The following is a 17839-nucleotide window of genomic DNA, read 5'->3' as shown; positions in this document are numbered from 1 at the left end:
CCCAATTTTCAAACTACGTTTCTGTTGTGACAAAGATGCTTCCTTAAGCCTTTTAAACTACTGTAATGGTACGAAAATGCAGTAATTAACTCAGTTTGAGGGAGAATGTGCTAACCAAGTTTGCCAAGAAGACTTTGAAAACGACAAAACAGTACGAATCGGCAGGTGATTTCTGAAATACGTCACCGCCTATTGTTGTGTAGGAATGTAGAGTTCCAAATTTGATTTGTAACCACGAATTTATTCCTTAGTCGTCTCGTCTCGTCTCGTCTCGTCTCGTCCCGCAGACGTTTTTCGTGCTTGCGCTGTCATATGGACCACGACCCGAGCGGCAGCGAGCGGCAGTCGAGCAAAGTCGGGACAAGTCGGGACGGGGACAGGGACAGGGATAGGAATGGTGCGAATGCACTGCAAACTACGCAGACACCTGGTGTGAGGCGCGGCGAGGCGAGGCGAGGCGAGGCGAGGAAGCCCACATCGCTACCAGTGGGCCCTCCAGCACGACACTGCCACACCCCGCACAGGCCCTCCGCTGAACACCAGGGACAAGATGCGTCCTCCGCTAGTGTCGAAGGCTGAACGCGCCCAGCGAATGACAGGGGGTGCAACGAGCAGCAGTGCGTCTCACACACGCGGCGGTGCGCCCGCCAATTCGGCCGTCACTCTGCTGGGACGCCGGGCGCGCCTCCCCGCGCCGTCCTCGAGGAACTGGCGGTTGCGGAAGGAAGCGCTTTCGTCAAATGCGGCCGAAAACTAACATTTTGTGTGTTGGGAGAAAAGCCGAACGCGAATTCTGCCGTGCTCCTACATTAGATGAGCGCCAACGGCGATACCATGATGAATACACCGGTTCTCGTCCGATCACCGAAGTTAAGCATCATCGGGCCCTGCTAGTACTTGGATGGGTGACCGCCTGGGAAACCCGGGTGCTGTTGGCTCCCTTCCTGTTTTTTTTTTTTTTTGTTATGTCGCCAGCCCAATTTTCAAACTACCTTTCTGTTGTGACAAAGATGCTTCCTTAAACCGTTTAAACTACTGTAATGGTACGAAAATGCAGTAATTAACTCAGTTTGAGGGAGAATGTGCTAACCAAGTTTGCCAAGAAGACTTTGAAAACGACAAAACAGTACGAATCGGCAGGTGATTTCTGAAATACGTCACCGCCTATTGTTGTGTAGGAATGTAGAGTTCCAAATTTGATTTGTAACCACGAATTTATTCCTTAGTCGTCTCGTCTCGTCTCGTCTCGTCTCGTCCCGCAGACGTTTTTCGTGCTTGCGCTGTCATATGGACCACGACCCGAGCGGCAGCGAGCGGCAGTCGAGCAAAGTCGGGACAAGTCGGGACGGGGACAGGGACAGGGATAGGAATGGTGCGAATGCACTGCAAACTACGCAGACACCTGGTGTGAGGCGCGGCGAGGCGAGGCGAGGCGAGGCGAGGAAGCCCACATCGCTACCAGTGGGCCCTCCAGCACGACACTGCCACACCCCGCACAGGCCCTCCGCTGAACACCAGGGACAAGATGCGTCCTCCGCTAGTGTCGAAGGCTGAACGCGCCCAGCGAATGACAGGGGGTGCAACGAGCAGCAGTGCGTCTCACACACGCGGCGGTGCGCCCGCCAATTCGGCCGTCACTCTGCTGGGACGCCGGGCGCGCCTCCCCGCGCCGTCCTCGAGGAACTGGCGGTTGCGGAAGGAAGCGCTTTCGTCAAATGCGGCCGAAAACTAACATTTTGTGTGTTGGGAGAAAAGCCGAACGCGAATTCTGCCGTGCTCCTACATTAGATGAGCGCCAACGGCGATACCATGATGAATACACCGGTTCTCGTCCGATCACCGAAGTTAAGCATCATCATGCCCGGCTAGTACTTGGATGGGTGACCGCCTGGGTCAACCCGGGTGCTGTTGGCTCCCTTCCCGTTTTTTTTTTTGTTATGTTGCCAGCCCAATTTTCAAACTACGTTTCTGTTGTGACAAAGATGCTTACTTAAGCCTTTTAAACTACTGTAATGGTACGAAAATGCAGTAATTAACTCAGTTTGAGGGAGAATGTGCTAACCAAGTTTGCCAAGAAGACTTTGAAAACGACAAAACAGTACGAATTGGCAGGTGATTTCTGAAATACGTCACCGCCTATTGTTGTGTAGGAATGTAGAGTTCCAAATTTGATTTGTAACCACGAATTTATTCCTTAGTCGTCTCGTCTCGTCTCGTCTCGTCTCGTCCCGCAGACGTTTTTCGTGCTTGCGCTGTCATATGGACCACGACCCGAGCGGCAGCGAGCGGCAGTCGAGCAAAGTCGGGACAAGTCGGGACGGGGACAGGGACAGGGATAGGAATGGTGCGAATGCACTGCAAACTACGCAGACACCTGGTGTGAGGCGCGGCGAGGCGAGGCGAGGCGAGGCGAGGAAGCCCACATCGCTACCAGTGGGCCCTCCAGCACGACACTGCCACACCCCGCACAGGCCCTCCGCTGAACACCAGGGACAAGATGCGTCCTCCGCTAGTGTCGAAGGCTGAACGCGCCCAGCGAATGACAGGGGGTGCAACGAGCAGCAGTGCGTCTCACACACGCGGCGGTGCGCCCGCCAATTCGGCCGTCACTCTGCTGGGACGCCGGGCGCGCCTCCCCGCGCCGTCCTCGAGGAACTGGCGGTTGCGGAAGGAAGCGCTTTCGTCAAATGCGGCCGAAAACTAACATTTTGTGTGTTGGGAGAAAAGCCGAACGCGAATTCTGCCGTGCTCCTACATTAGATGAGCGCCAACGGCGATACCATGATGAATACACCGGTTCTCGTCCGACCACCGAAGTTAAGCATCATCATGCCCGGCTAGTACTTGGATGGGTGACCGCCTGGGTCAACCCGGGTGCTGTTGGCTCCCTTCCCGTTTTTTTTTTTTTGTTATGTTGCCAGCCCAATTTTCAAACTACGTTTCTGTTGTGACAAAGATGCTTCCTTAAGCCTTTTAAACTACTGTAATGGTACGAAAATGCAGTAATTAACTCAGTTTGAGGGAGAATGTGCTAACCAAGTTTGCCAAGAAGACTTTGAAAACGACAAAACAGTACGAATCGGCAGGTGATTTCTGAAATACGTCACCGCCTATTGTTGTGTAGGAATGTAGAGTTCCAAATTTGATTTGTAACCACGAATTTATTCCTTAGTCGTCTCGTCTCGTCTCGTCTCGTCTCGTCCCGCAGACGTTTTTCGTGCTTGCGCTGTCATATGGACCACGACCCGAGCGGCAGCGAGCGGCAGTCGAGCAAAGTCGGGACAAGTCGGGACGGGGACAGGGACAGGGATAGGAATGGTGCGAATGCACTGCAAACTACGCAGACACCTGGTGTGCGGCGCGGCGAGGCGAGGCGAGGCGAGGCGAGGAAGCCCACATCGCTACCAGTGGGCCCTCCAGCACGACACTGCCACACCCCGCACAGGCCCTCCGCTGAACACCAGGGACAAGATGCGTCCTCCGCTAGTGTCGAAGGCTGAACGCGCCCAGCGAATGACAGGGGGTGCAACGAGCAGCAGTGCGTCTCACACACGCGGCGGTGCGCCCGCCAATTCGGCCGTCACTCTGCTGGGACGCCGGGCGCGCCTCCCCGCGCCGTCCTCGAGGAACTGGCGGTTGCGGAAGGAAGCGCTTTCGTCAAATGCGGCCGAAAACTAACATTTTGTGTGTTGGGAGAAAAGCCGAACGCGAATTCTGCCGTGCTCCTACATTAGATGAGCGCCAACGGCGATACCATGATGAATACACCGGTTCTCGTCCGACCACCGAAGTTAAGCATCATCATGCCCGGCTAGTACTTGGATGGGTGACCGCCTGGGTCAACCCGGGTGCTGTTGGCTCCCTTCCCGTTTTTTTTTTTTGTTATGTTGCCAGCCCAATTTTCAAACTACGTTTCTGTTGTGACAAAGATGCTTCCTTAAGCCTTTTAAACTACTGTAATGGTACGAAAATGCAGTAATTAACTCAGTTTGAGGGAGAATGTGCTAACCAAGTTTGCCAAGAAGACTTTGAAAACGACAAAACAGTACGAATCGGCAGGTGATTTCTGAAATACGTCACCGCCTATTGTTGTGTAGGAATGTAGAGTTCCAAATTTGATTTGTAACCACGAATTTATTCCTTAGTCGTCTCGTCTCGTCTCGTCTCGTCTCGTCCCGCAGACGTTTTTCGTGCTTGCGCTGTCATATGGACCACGACCCGAGCGGCAGCGAGCGGCAGTCGAGCAAAGTCGGGACAAGTCGGGACGGGGACAGGGACAGGGATAGGAATGGTGCGAATGCACTGCAAACTACGCAGACACCTGGTGTGAGGCGCGGCGAGGCGAGGCGAGGCGAGGCGAGGAAGCCCACATCGCTACCAGTGGGCCCTCCAGCACGACACTGCCACACCCCGCACAGGCCCTCCGCTGAACACCAGGGACAAGATGCGTCCTCCGCTAGTGTCGAAGGCTGAACGCGCCCAGCGAATGACAGGGGGTGCAACGAGCAGCAGTGCGTCTCACACACGCGGCGGTGCGCCCGCCAATTCGGCCGTCACTCTGCTGGGACGCCGGGCGCGCCTCCCCGCGCCGTCCTCGAGGAACTGGCGGTTGCGGAAGGAAGCGCTTTCGTCAAATGCGGCCGAAAACTAACATTTTGTGTGTTGGGAGAAAAGCCGAACGCGAATTCTGCCGTGCTCCTACATTAGATGAGCGCCAACGGCGATACCATGATGAATACACCGGTTCTCGTCCGATCACCGAAGTTAAGCATCATCGGGCCCTGCTAGTACTTGGATGGGTGACCGCCTGGGAAACCCGGGTGCTGTTGGCTCCCTTCCTGTTTTTTTTTTTTTTTGTTATGTCGCCAGCCCAATTTTCAAACTACCTTTCTGTTGTGACAAAGATGCTTCCTTAAACCGTTTAAACTACTGTAATGGTACGAAAATGCAGTAATTAACTCAGTTTGAGGGAGAATGTGCTAACCAAGTTTGCCAAGAAGACTTTGAAAACGACAAAACAGTACGAATCGGCAGGTGATTTCTGAAATACGTCACCGCCTATTGTTGTGTAGGAATGTAGAGTTCCAAATTTGATTTGTAACCACGAATTTATTCCTTAGTCGTCTCGTCTCGTCTCGTCTCGTCTCGTCCCGCAGACGTTTTTCGTGCTTGCGCTGTCATATGGACCACGACCCGAGCGGCAGCGAGCGGCAGTCGAGCAAAGTCGGGACAAGTCGGGACGGGGACAGGGACAGGGATAGGAATGGTGCGAATGCACTGCAAACTACGCAGACACCTGGTGTGAGGCGCGGCGAGGCGAGGCGAGGCGAGGCGAGGAAGCCCACATCGCTACCAGTGGGCCCTCCAGCACGACACTGCCACACCCCGCACAGGCCCTCCGCTGAACACCAGGGACAAGATGCGTCCTCCGCTAGTGTCGAAGGCTGAACGCGCCCAGCGAATGACAGGGGGTGCAACGAGCAGCAGTGCGTCTCACACACGCGGCGGTGCGCCCGCCAATTCGGCCGTCACTCTGCTGGGACGCCGGGCGCGCCTCCCCGCGCCGTCCTCGAGGAACTGGCGGTTGCGGAAGGAAGCGCTTTCGTCAAATGCGGCCGAAAACTAACATTTTGTGTGTTGGGAGAAAAGCCGAACGCGAATTCTGCCGTGCTCCTACATTAGATGAGCGCCAACGGCGATACCATGATGAATACACCGGTTCTCGTCCGATCACCGAAGTTAAGCATCATCATGCCCGGCTAGTACTTGGATGGGTGACCGCCTGGGTCAACCCGGGTGCTGTTGGCTCCCTTCCCGTTTTTTTTTTTGTTATGTTGCCAGCCCAATTTTCAAACTACGTTTCTGTTGTGACAAAGATGCTTACTTAAGCCTTTTAAACTACTGTAATGGTACGAAAATGCAGTAATTAACTCAGTTTGAGGGAGAATGTGCTAACCAAGTTTGCCAAGAAGACTTTGAAAACGACAAAACAGTACGAATTGGCAGGTGATTTCTGAAATACGTCACCGCCTATTGTTGTGTAGGAATGTAGAGTTCCAAATTTGATTTGTAACCACGAATTTATTCCTTAGTCGTCTCGTCTCGTCTCGTCTCGTCTCGTCCCGCAGACGTTTTTCGTGCTTGCGCTGTCATATGGACCACGACCCGAGCGGCAGCGAGCGGCAGTCGAGCAAAGTCGGGACAAGTCGGGACGGGGACAGGGACAGGGATAGGAATGGTGCGAATGCACTGCAAACTACGCAGACACCTGGTGTGCGGCGCGGCGAGGCGAGGCGAGGCGAGGCGAGGAAGCCCACATCGCTACCAGTGGGCCCTCCAGCACGACACTGCCACACCCCGCACAGGCCCTCCGCTGAACACCAGGGACAAGATGCGTCCTCCGCTAGTGTCGAAGGCTGAACGCGCCCAGCGAATGACAGGGGGTGCAACGAGCAGCAGTGCGTCTCACACACGCGGCGGTGCGCCCGCCAATTCGGCCGTCACTCTGCTGGGACGCCGGGCGCGCCTCCCCGCGCCGTCCTCGAGGAACTGGCGGTTGCGGAAGGAAGCGCTTTCGTCAAATGCGGCCGAAAACTAACATTTTGTGTGTTGGGAGAAAAGCCGAACGCGAATTCTGCCGTGCTCCTACATTAGATGAGCGCCAACGGCGATACCATGATGAATACACCGGTTCTCGTCCGACCACCGAAGTTAAGCATCATCATGCCCGGCTAGTACTTGGATGGGTGACCGCCTGGGTCAACCCGGGTGCTGTTGGCTCCCTTCCCGTTTTTTTTTTTTGTTATGTTGCCAGCCCAATTTTCAAACTACGTTTCTGTTGTGACAAAGATGCTTCCTTAAGCCTTTTAAACTACTGTAATGGTACGAAAATGCAGTAATTAACTCAGTTTGAGGGAGAATGTGCTAACCAAGTTTGCCAAGAAGACTTTGAAAACGACAAAACAGTACGAATCGGCAGGTGATTTCTGAAATACGTCACCGCCTATTGTTGTGTAGGAATGTAGAGTTCCAAATTTGATTTGTAACCACGAATTTATTCCTTAGTCGTCTCGTCTCGTCTCGTCTCGTCTCGTCCCGCAGACGTTTTTCGTGCTTGCGCTGTCATATGGACCACGACCCGAGCGGCAGCGAGCGGCAGTCGAGCAAAGTCGGGACAAGTCGGGACGGGGACAGGGACAGGGATAGGAATGGTGCGAATGCACTGCAAACTACGCAGACACCTGGTGTGAGGCGCGGCGAGGCGAGGCGAGGCGAGGCGAGGAAGCCCACATCGCTACCAGTGGGCCCTCCAGCACGACACTGCCACACCCCGCACAGGCCCTCCGCTGAACACCAGGGACAAGATGCGTCCTCCGCTAGTGTCGAAGGCTGAACGCGCCCAGCGAATGACAGGGGGTGCAACGAGCAGCAGTGCGTCTCACACACGCGGCGGTGCGCCCGCCAATTCGGCCGTCACTCTGCTGGGACGCCGGGCGCGCCTCCCCGCGCCGTCCTCGAGGAACTGGCGGTTGCGGAAGGAAGCGCTTTCGTCAAATGCGGCCGAAAACTAACATTTTGTGTGTTGGGAGAAAAGCCGAACGCGAATTCTGCCGTGCTCCTACATTAGATGAGCGCCAACGGCGATACCATGATGAATACACCGGTTCTCGTCCGATCACCGAAGTTAAGCATCATCGGGCCCTGCTAGTACTTGGATGGGTGACCGCCTGGGAAACCCGGGTGCTGTTGGCTCCCTTCCTGTTTTTTTTTTTTTTTGTTATGTCGCCAGCCCAATTTTCAAACTACCTTTCTGTTGTGACAAAGATGCTTCCTTAAACCGTTTAAACTACTGTAATGGTACGAAAATGCAGTAATTAACTCAGTTTGAGGGAGAATGTGCTAACCAAGTTTGCCAAGAAGACTTTGAAAACGACAAAACAGTACGAATCGGCAGGTGATTTCTGAAATACGTCACCGCCTATTGTTGTGTAGGAATGTAGAGTTCCAAATTTGATTTGTAACCACGAATTTATTCCTTAGTCGTCTCGTCTCGTCTCGTCTCGTCTCGTCCCGCAGACGTTTTTCGTGCTTGCGCTGTCATATGGACCACGACCCGAGCGGCAGCGAGCGGCAGTCGAGCAAAGTCGGGACAAGTCGGGACGGGGACAGGGACAGGGATAGGAATGGTGCGAATGCACTGCAAACTACGCAGACACCTGGTGTGAGGCGCGGCGAGGCGAGGCGAGGCGAGGCGAGGAAGCCCACATCGCTACCAGTGGGCCCTCAGCACGACACTGCCACTACCCCGCACAGGCCCTCCGCTGAACACCAGGGACAAGATGCGTCCTCCGCTAGTGTCGAAGGCTGAACGCGCCCAGCGAATGACAGGGGGTGCAACGAGCAGCAGTGCGTCTCACACACGCGGCGGTGCGCCCGCCAATTCGGCCGTCACTCTGCTGGGACGCCGGGCGCGCCTCCCCGCGCCGTCCTCGAGGAACTGGCGGTTGCGGAAGGAAGCGCTTTCGTCAAATGCGGCCGAAAACTAACATTTTGTGTGTTGGGAGAAAAGCCGAACGGCGAAATTCTGCCGTGCTCCTACATTAGATGAGCGCCAACGCGATACCATGATGAATACACCGGTTCTCGTCCGATCCACCGAAGTTAAGCATCATCATGCCCGGCTAGTACTTGGATGGGGTGACCGCCTGGGTCAACCCGGGTGCTGTTGGCTCCCTTCCCGTTTTTTTTTTTGTTATGTTGCCAGCCCAATTTCAAACTACGTTTCTGTTGTGACAAAGATGCTTACTTAAGCCTTTTAAACTACTGTAATGGTACGAAAATGCAGTAATTAACTCAGTTTGAGGGAGAATGTGCTAACCAAGTTTGCCAAGAAGACTTTGAAAACGACAAAACAGTACGAATTGGCAGGTGATTTCTGAAATACGTCACCGCCTATTGTTGTGTAGGAATGTAGAGTTCCAAATTTGATTTGTAACCACGAATTTATTCCTTAGTCGTCTCGTCTCGTCTCGTCTCGTCTCGTCCCGCAGACGTTTTTCGTGCGTTGCGCTGTCATATGGACCACGACCCGAGCGGCAGCGAGCGCAGTCGAGCAAAGTCGGGACAAGTCGGGACGGGGACAGGGACAGGGATAGGAATGGTGCGAATGCACTGCAAACTACGCAGACACCTGGTGTGAGGCGCGGCGAGGCGAGGCGAGGCGAGGCGAGGAAGCCCACATCGCTACCAGTGGGCCCTCCAGCACGACACTGCCACACCCCGCACAGGCCCTCCGCTGAACACCAGGGACAAAGATGCGTCCTCCGCTAGTGTCGAAGGCTGAACGCGCCAGCGAATGACAGGGGGTGCAACGAGCAGCAGTGCGTCTCACACACGCGGCGCGGTGCGCCCGCCAATTCGGCCGTCACTCTGCTGGGACGCCGGGCGCGGCCTCCCCGCGCCGTCCTCGAGGAACTGGCGGTTGCGGAAGGAAGCGCTTTCGTCAAATGCGGCCGAAAACTAACATTTTGTGTGTTGGAGAAAAGCCGAACGCGAATTCTGCCGTGCTCCTACATTAGAATGAGCGCCAACGGGCGATACCATGATGAATACACCGGTTCTCGAAGTTAAGCATCATCGGCCCTGCTAGTACTTGGATGGGTGACCGCCTGGGAAACCCGGGTGCTGTTGGCTCCCTTCCTGTTTTTTTTTTTTTGTTATGTCGCCAGCCCAATTTTCAAACTACCTTTCTGTTGTGACAAAGATGCTTCCTTAAACCGTTTAAACTACTGTAATGGTACGATAATGCAGTAATTAACTCAGTTTGAGGGAGAATGTGCTAACCAAGTTTGCCAAGAAGACTTTGAAAACGACAAAACAGTACGAATTGGCAGGTGATTTCTGAAATACGTCACCGCCTATTGTTGTGTAGGAATGTAGAGTTCCAAATTTGATTTGTAACCACGAATTTATTCCTTAGTCGTCTCGTCTCGTCTCGTCTCGTCTCGTCCCGCAGACGTTTTTCGTGCTTGCGCTGTCATATGGACCACGACCCGAGCGGCAGCGAGCGGCAGTCGAGCAAAGTCGGGACAAGTCGGGACGGGGACAGGGACAGGGATAGGAATGGTGCGAATGCACTGCAAACTACGCAGACACCTGGTGTGAGGCGCGGCGAGGCGAGGCGAGGCGAGGCGAGGAAGCCCACATCGCTACCAGTGGGCCCTCCAGCACGACACTGCCACACCCCGCACAGGCCCTCCGCTGAACACCAGGGACAAGATGCGTCCTCCGCTAGTGTCGAAGGCTGAACGCGCCCAGCGAATGACAGGGGGTGCAACGAGCAGCAGTGCGTCTCACACACGCGGCGGTGCGCCCCGCCAATTCGGCCGTCACTCTGCTGGGACGCCGGGCGCGCCTCCCCGCGCCGTCCTCGAGGAACTGGCGGTTGCGGAAGGAACCGCTTTCGTCAAATGCGGCCGAAAACTAACATTTTGTGTGTTGGGAGAAAAGCCGAACGCGAATTCTGCCGTGCTCCTACATTAGATGAGCGCCAACGGCCATACCATGATGAATACACCGGTTCTCGTCGATCACCGAAGTAAGCATCATCGGGCCCTGCTAGTACTTGGATGGGTGACGCCTGGGAAACCCGGGTGCTGTTGGCTCCCTTCCTGTTTTTTTTTTTTTGTTATGTCGCCAGCCCAATTTTCAAACTACCTTTCTGTTGTGACAAAGATGCTTCCTTAAACCGTTTAAACTACTGTAATGGTACGATAATGCAGTAATTAACTCAGTTTGAGGGAGAATGTGCTAACCAAGTTTGCCAAGAAGACTTTGAAAACGACAAAACAGTACGAATTGGCAGGTGATTTCTGAAATACGTCACCGCCTATTGTTGTGTAGGAATGTAGAGTTCCAAATTTGATTTGTAACCACGAATTTATTCCTTAGTCGTCTCGTCTCGTCTCGTCTCGTCTCGTCCCGCAGACGTTTTTCGTGCTTGCGCTGTCATATGGACCACGACCCGAGCGGCAGCGAGCGGCAGTCGAGCAAAGTCGGACAAGTCGGGACGGGGACAGGGACAGGGATAGGAATGGTGCGAATGCACTGCAAACTACGCAGACACCTGGTGTGAGGCGCGGCGAGGCGAGGCGAGGCGAGGCGAGGAAGCCCACATCGCTACCAGTGGGCCCTCCAGCACGACACTGCCACACCCCGCACAGGCCCTCCGCTGAACACCAGGGACAAGATGCGTCCTCCGCTAGTGTCGAAGGCTGAACGCGCCCAGCGAATGACAGGGGGTAGCAACGAGCAGCAGTGCGTCTCACACACGCGGCGGTGCGCCCGCCAATTCGGCCGTCACTCTGCTGGGACGCCGGGCGCGCCTCCCGCGCCGTCCTCGAGAACTGGCGGTTGCGGAAGGAACCGCTTTCGTCAAATGCGGCCGAAACTAACATTTTGTGTGTTGGGAGAAAAGCCGAACGCGAATTCTGCCGTGCTCCTACATTAGATGAGCGCCAACGGCCATACCATGATGAATACACCGGTTCTCGTCCGATCACCGAAGTTAAGCATCATCGGGCCCTGCTAGTACTTGGATGGGTGACCGCCTGGGAAACCCGGGTGCTGTTGGCTCCCTTCCTGTTTTTTTTTTTTTGTTATGTCGCCAGCCAATTTCAAACTACCTTTCTGTTGTGACAAAGATGCTTCCTTAAACCGTTTAAACTACTGTAATCGGTACGATAATGCAGTAATTAACTCAGTTTGAGGGAGAATGTGCTAACCAAGTTTGCCAAGAAGACTTTGAAAACGACAAAACAGTACGAATTGGCAGGTGATTTCTGAAATACGTCACCGCCTATTGTTGTGTAGGAATGTAGAGTTCCAAATTTGATTTGTAACCACGAATTTATTCCTTAGTCGTCTCGTCTCGTCTCGTCTCGTCTCGTCCCGCAGACGTTTTTCGTGCTTGCGCTGTCATATGGACCACGACCCGAGCGGCAGCGAGCGGCAGTCGAGCAAAGTCGGGACAAGTCGGGACGGGGACAGGGACAGGGATAGGAGGGACAAGTCGGGACGGGGACAGGGACAGGGATAGGAATGGTGCGAATGCACTGCAAACTACGCAGACACCTGGTGTGAGGCGCGGCGAGGCGAGGCGAGGCGAGGCGAGGAAGCCCACATCGCTACCAGTGGGGCCCTCCAGCACGACACTGCCACACCCCGCACAGGCCCTCCGCTGAACACCAGGGACAAGATGCGTCCTCCGCTAGTGTCGAAGGCTGAACGCGCCCAGCGAATGGACAGGGGGTGCAACGAGCAGCAGTGCGTCTCACACACGCGGCGGTGCGCCCGCCAATTCGGCCGTCACTCTGCTGGGAACGCCGGGCGCGCCTCCCCGCGCCGTCCTCGAGGAACTGGCGGTTGCGGAAGGAAGCGCTTTCGTCAAATGCGGCCGAAAACTAACATTTTGTGTGTTGGGGAGGAAAAGCCGAACGCGAATTCTGCCGTGCTCCTACATTAGATGAGCGCCAACGGCGATACCATGATGAATACACCGGTTCTCGTCCGACCACCGAAGTTAAGCATCATCATGCCCGGCTAGTACTTGGATGGGTGACCGCCTGGGTCAACCCGGGTGCTGTTGGCTCCCTTCCCGTTTTTTTTTTTTTTGTTATGTTGCCAGGCCAATTTTCAAACTACGTTTCTGTTGTGACAAAGATGCTTCCTTAAGCCTTTTAAACTACTGTAATGGTACGAAATGCAGTAATAACTCAGTTTGAGGGAGAATGTGCTAACCAAGTTTGCCAAGAAGACTTTTGAAAACGACAAAACAGTACGAATCGGCAGGTGATTTCTGAAATACGTCACCGCCTATTGTTGTGTAGGAATGTAGAGTTCCAAATTTGATTTGTAACCACGAATTTATTCCTTAGTCGTCTCGTCTCGTCTCGTCTCGTCTCGTCCCGCAGACGTTTTTCGTGCTTGCGCTGTCATATGGACCACGACCCGAGCGGCAGCGAGCGGCAGTCGAGCAAAAGTCGGGACAAGTCGGGACGGGGACAGGGACAGGGGATAGGAAATGGTGCGAATGCACTGCAAACTACGCAGACACCTGGTGTGAGGCGCGGCGAGGCGAGGCGAGGCGAGGCGAGGAAGCCCACATCGCTACCAGTGGGCCCTCCAGCACGACACTGCCACACCCCGCACAGGCCCTCCGCTGAACACCAGGGACAAGATGCGTCCTCCGCTAGTGTCGAAGGCTGAACGCGCCCAGCGAATGACAGGGGGTGCAACGAGCAGCAGTGCGTCTCACACACGCGGCGGTGCGCCCGCCAATTCGGCCGTCACTCTGCTGGGACGCCGGGCGCGCCTCCCCGCGCCGTCCTCGAGGAACTGGCGGTTGCGGAAGGAAGCGCTTTCGTCAAATGCGGCCGAAAACTAACATTTTGTGTGTTGGGAGAAAAGCCGAACGCGAATTCTGCCGTGCTCCTACATTAGATGAGCGCCAACGGCCATACCATGATGAATACACCGGTTCTCGTCGATCACCGAAGTTAAGCATCATCGGGCCCTGCTAGTACTTGGATGGGTGACCGCCTGGGAAACCCGGGTGCTGTTGGCTCCCTTCCTGTTTTTTTTTTTTTGTTATGTCGCCAGCCCAATTTTCAAACTACCTTTCTGTTGTGACAAAGATGCTTCCTTAAACCGTTTAAACTACTGTAATGGTACGATAATGCAGTAATTAACTCAGTTTGAGGGAGAATGTGCTAACCAAGTTTGCCAAGAAGACTTTGAAAACGACAAAACAGTACGAATTGGCAGGTGATTTCTGAAATACGTCACCGCCTATTGTTGTGTAGGAATGTAGAGTTCCAAATTTGATTTGTAACCACGAATTTATTCCTTAGTCGTCTCGTCTCGTCTCGTCTCGTCTCGTCCCGCAGACGTTTTTTCGTGCTTGCGCTGTCATATGGACCACGACCCGAGCCGGCAGCGAGCGGCAGTCGAGCAAAGTCGGGACAAGTCGGGACGGGGACAGGGACAGGGATAGGAATGGTGCGAATGCACTGCAAACTACGCAGACACCTGGTGTGAGGCGCGGCGAGGCGAGGCGAGGCGAGGCGAGGAAGCCCACATCGCTACCAGTGGGCCCTCCAGCACGACACTGCCACACCCCGCACAGGCCCTCCGCTGAACACCAGGGACAAGATGCGTCCTCCGCTAGTGTCGAAGGCTGAACGCGCCCAGCGAATGACAGGGGGTGCAACGAGCAGCAGTGCGTCTCACACACGCGGCGGTGCGCCCGCCAATTCGGCCGTCACTCTGCTGGGACGCCGGGCGCGCCTCCCCGCGCCGTCCTCGAGGAACTGGCGGTTGCGGAAGGAAGCGCTTTCGTCAAATGCGGCCGAAAACTAACATTTTGTGTGTTGGGAGAAAAGCCGAACGCGAATTCTGCCGTGCTCCTACATTAGATGAGCGCCAACGGCCATACCATGATGAATACACCGGTTCTCGTCCGATCACCGAAGTTAAGCATCATCGGGCCCTGCTAGTACTTGGATGGGTGACCGCCTGGGAAACCCGGGTGCTGTTGGCTCCCTTCCTGTTTTTTTTTTTTTTTGTTATGTCGCCAGCCCAATTTTCAAACTACCTTTCTGTTGTGACAAAGATGCTTCCTTAAACCGTTTAAACTACTGTAATGGTACGATAATGCAGTAATTAACTCAGTTTGAGGGAGAATGTGCTAACCAAGTTTGCCAAGAAGACTTTGAAAACGACAAAACAGTACGAATTGGCAGGTGATTTCTGAAATACGTCACCGCCTATTGTTGTGTAGGAATGTAGAGTTCCAAATTTGATTTGTAACCACGAATTTATTCCTTAGTCGTCTCGTCTCGTCTCGTCTCGTCTCGTCCCGCAGACGTTTTTCGTGCTTGCGCTGTCATATGGACCACGACCCGAGCGGCAGCGAGCGGCAGTCGAGCAAAGTCGGGACAAGTCGGGACGGGGTACAGGGACAGGGATAGGAATGGTGCGAATGCACTGCAAACTACGCAGACACCTGGTGTTGAGGCGCGGCGAGGCGAGGCCGAGGCGAGGCGAGGAAGCCCACATCGCTACCAGTGGGCCCTCCAGCACGACACTGCCACACCCCGCACAGGCCCTCCGCTGAACACCAGGGACAAGATGCGTCCTCCGCTAGTGTCGAAGGCTGGAACGCGCCCAGCGAATGACAGGGGGTGCAACGAGCAGCAGTGCGTCTCACACACGCGGCGGTGCGCCCGCCAATTCGGCCGTCACTCTGCTGGGACGCCGGGCGCGCCTCCCCGCGCCGTCCTCGAGGAACTGGCGGTTGCGGAAGGAAGCGCTTTCGTCAAATGCGGCCGAAAACTAACATTTTGTGTGTTGGGAGAAAAGCCGAACGCGAATTCTGCCGTGCTCCTACATTAGATGAGCGCCAACGGCGATACCATGATGAATACACCGGTTCTCGTCCGACCACCGAAGTTAAGCATCATCATGCCCGGCTAGTACTTGGATGGGTGACCGCCTGGGTCAACCCGGGTGCTGTTGGCTCCCTTCCCGTTTTTTTTTTTTTTGTTATGTTGCCAGCCCAATTTTCAAACTACGTTTCTGTTGTGACAAAGATGCTTCCTTAAGCCTTTTAAACTACTGTAATGGTACGAAAATGCAGTAATTAACTCAGTTTGAGGGAGAATGTGCTAACCAAGTTTGCCAAGAAGACTTTGAAAACGACAAAACAGTACGAATCGGCAGGTGATTTCTGAAATACGTCACCGCCTATTGTTGTGTAGGAATGTAGAGTTCCAAATTTGATTTGTAACCACGAATTTATTCCTTAGTCCGTCTCGTCTCGTCTCGTCTCGTCTCGTCCCGCAGACGTTTTTCGTGCTTGCGCTGTCATATGGACCACGACCCGAGCGGCAGCGAGCGGCAGTCGAGCAAAGTCGGGACAAGTCGGGACGGGGACAGGGACAGGGATAGGAATGGTGCGAATGCACTGCAAACTACGCAGACACCTGGTGTGAGGCGCGGCGAGGCGAGGCGAGGCGAGGCGAGGAAGCCCACATCGCTACCAGTGGGCCCTCCAGCACGACACTGCCACACCCCGCACAGGCCCTCCGCCTGAACACCAGGGACAAGATGCGTCCTCCGCTAGTGTCGAAGGCTGAACGCGCCCAGCGAATGACAGGGGGTGCAACGAGCAGCAGTGCGTCTCACACACGCGGCGGTGCGCCCGCCAATTCGGCCGTCACTCTGCTGGGACGCCGGGCGCGCCTCCCCGCGCCGTCCTCGAGGAACTGGCGGTTGCGGAAGGAAGCGCTTTCGTCAAATGCGGCCGAAAACTAACATTTTGTGTGTTGGGAGAAAAGCCGAACGCGAATTCTGCCGTGCTCCTACATTAGATGAGCGCCAACGGCGATACCATGATGAATACACCGGTTCTCGTCCGACCACCGAAGTTAAGCATCATCATGCCCGGCTAGTACTTGGATGGGTGACCGCCTGGGTCAACCCGGGTGCTGTTGGCTCCCTTCCCGTTTTTTTTTTTTTTGTTATGTTGCCAGCCCAATTTTCAAACTACGTTTCTGTTGTGACAAAGATGCTTCCTTAAGCCTTTTAAACTACTGTAATGGTACGAAAATGCAGTAATTAACTCAGTTTGAGGGAGAATGTGCTAACCAAGTTTGCCAAGAAGACTTTGAAAACGACAAAACAGTACGAATCGGCAGGTGATTTCTGAAATACGTCACCGCCTATTGTTGTGTAGGAATGTAGAGTTCCAAATTTGATTTGTAACCACGAATTTATTCCTTAGTCGTCTCGTCTCGTCTCGTCTCGTCTCGTCCCGCAGACGTTTTTCGTGCTTGCGCTGTCATATGGACCACGACCCGAGCGGCAGCGAGCGGCAGTCGAGCAAAGTCGGGACAAGTCGGGACGGGGACAGGGACAGGGATAGGAATGGTGCGAATGCACTGCAAACTACGCAGACACCTGGTGTGAGGCGCGGCGAGGCGAGGCGAGGCGAGGCGAGGAAGCCCACATCGCTACCAGTGGGCCCTCCAGCACGACACTGCCACACCCCGCACAGGCCCTCCGCTGAACACCAGGGACAAGATTGCGTCCTCCGCTAGTGTCGAAGGCTGAACGCGCCCAGCGAATGACAGGGGGTTGCAACGAGCAGCAGTGCGTCTCACACACGCGGCGGTGCGCCCGCCAATTCGGCCGTCACTCTGCTGGGACGCCGGGCGCGCCTCCCCGCGCCGTCCTCGAGGAACTGGCGGTTGCGGAAGGAAGCGCTTTCGTCAAATGCGGCCGAAAACTAACATTTTGTGTGTTGGGAGAAAAGCCGAACGCGAATTCTGCCGTGCTCCTACATTAGATGAGCGCCAACGGCCATACCATGATGAATACACCGGTTCTCGTCCGATCACCGAAGTTAAGCATCATCGGGCCCTGCTAGTACTTGGATGGGTGGACCGCCTGGGAAACCCGGGTGCTGTTGGCTCCCTTCCTGTTTTTTTTTTTTTGTTATGTCGCCAGCCCAATTTTCAAACTACCTTCTGTTGTGACAAAGATGCTTCCTTAAACCGTTTAAACTACTGTAATGGTACGATAATGCAGTAATTAACTCAGTTTTGAGGGAGAATGTGCTAACCAAGTTTGCCAAGAAGACTTTGAAAACGACAAAACAGTACGAATTGGCAGGTGATTTCTGAAATACGTCACCGCCTATTGTTGTGTAGGAATGTAGAGTTCAAATTTGATTTGTAACCACGAATTTATTCCTTAGTCGTCTCGTCTCGTCTCGTCT

General features: G+C 54.6%; 7 non-coding genes and 10 pseudogenes across 7 annotated transcripts; all 17 read left to right on the top strand.

Annotated features, from left to right (window-relative positions):
* The first annotated feature begins 819 nt into the window (after nt 1–819).
* Nucleotides 820–938, top strand: LOC126163916 (5S ribosomal RNA). The gene has a single exon (XR_007535337.1). It is a non-coding gene; the product is annotated as a 5S ribosomal RNA (ribosomal RNA).
* Nucleotides 939–1794: 856 nt separating this feature from the next.
* On the top strand, nt 1795–1914 carry LOC126163985 (5S ribosomal RNA; annotated as a pseudogene).
* Nucleotides 1915–2766: 852 nt separating this feature from the next.
* LOC126164061 (5S ribosomal RNA) lies at nt 2767–2886 on the top strand (annotated as a pseudogene).
* Nucleotides 2887–3740: 854 nt separating this feature from the next.
* On the top strand, nt 3741–3860 carry LOC126164059 (5S ribosomal RNA; annotated as a pseudogene).
* Nucleotides 3861–4713: 853 nt separating this feature from the next.
* Nucleotides 4714–4832, top strand: LOC126163915 (5S ribosomal RNA). Its single transcript, XR_007535336.1, has one exon. It is a non-coding gene; the product is annotated as a 5S ribosomal RNA (ribosomal RNA).
* Nucleotides 4833–5688: 856 nt separating this feature from the next.
* Nucleotides 5689–5808, top strand: LOC126163984 (5S ribosomal RNA; annotated as a pseudogene).
* An 852-nt stretch (nt 5809–6660) lies between these two features.
* On the top strand, nt 6661–6780 carry LOC126164058 (5S ribosomal RNA; annotated as a pseudogene).
* Nucleotides 6781–7633: 853 nt separating this feature from the next.
* Nucleotides 7634–7752, top strand: LOC126163914 (5S ribosomal RNA). The gene has a single exon (XR_007535335.1). It is a non-coding gene; the product is annotated as a 5S ribosomal RNA (ribosomal RNA).
* A 1833-nt stretch (nt 7753–9585) lies between these two features.
* LOC126163743 (5S ribosomal RNA) lies at nt 9586–9693 on the top strand (annotated as a pseudogene).
* Nucleotides 9694–10548: 855 nt separating this feature from the next.
* Nucleotides 10549–10664, top strand: LOC126164104 (5S ribosomal RNA; annotated as a pseudogene).
* An 851-nt stretch (nt 10665–11515) lies between these two features.
* On the top strand, nt 11516–11634 carry LOC126163892 (5S ribosomal RNA). The gene has a single exon (XR_007535314.1). It is a non-coding gene; the product is annotated as a 5S ribosomal RNA (ribosomal RNA).
* Nucleotides 11635–12529: 895 nt separating this feature from the next.
* On the top strand, nt 12530–12649 carry LOC126164057 (5S ribosomal RNA; annotated as a pseudogene).
* Nucleotides 12650–13506: 857 nt separating this feature from the next.
* Nucleotides 13507–13624, top strand: LOC126163970 (5S ribosomal RNA). Its single transcript, XR_007535389.1, has one exon. It is a non-coding gene; the product is annotated as a 5S ribosomal RNA (ribosomal RNA).
* Nucleotides 13625–14480: 856 nt separating this feature from the next.
* Nucleotides 14481–14599, top strand: LOC126163891 (5S ribosomal RNA). The gene has a single exon (XR_007535313.1). It is a non-coding gene; the product is annotated as a 5S ribosomal RNA (ribosomal RNA).
* Nucleotides 14600–15459: 860 nt separating this feature from the next.
* On the top strand, nt 15460–15579 carry LOC126164056 (5S ribosomal RNA; annotated as a pseudogene).
* Nucleotides 15580–16436: 857 nt separating this feature from the next.
* Nucleotides 16437–16556, top strand: LOC126164054 (5S ribosomal RNA; annotated as a pseudogene).
* Nucleotides 16557–17413: 857 nt separating this feature from the next.
* LOC126163975 (5S ribosomal RNA) lies at nt 17414–17533 on the top strand. Its single transcript, XR_007535394.1, has one exon. It is a non-coding gene; the product is annotated as a 5S ribosomal RNA (ribosomal RNA).
* The last annotated feature ends 306 nt before the right edge of the window (nt 17534–17839 follow it).

This window comes from Schistocerca cancellata, chromosome 2 (genome assembly GCF_023864275.1).
Source record: "Schistocerca cancellata isolate TAMUIC-IGC-003103 chromosome 2, iqSchCanc2.1, whole genome shotgun sequence".
In the NCBI taxonomy this organism is placed as follows: Eukaryota; Metazoa; Arthropoda; class Insecta; order Orthoptera; family Acrididae; genus Schistocerca; species Schistocerca cancellata.
The sequence above is the reverse complement of the archived record's forward strand: the minus strand, read 5'-3'. Positions and strand labels throughout refer to the sequence as shown.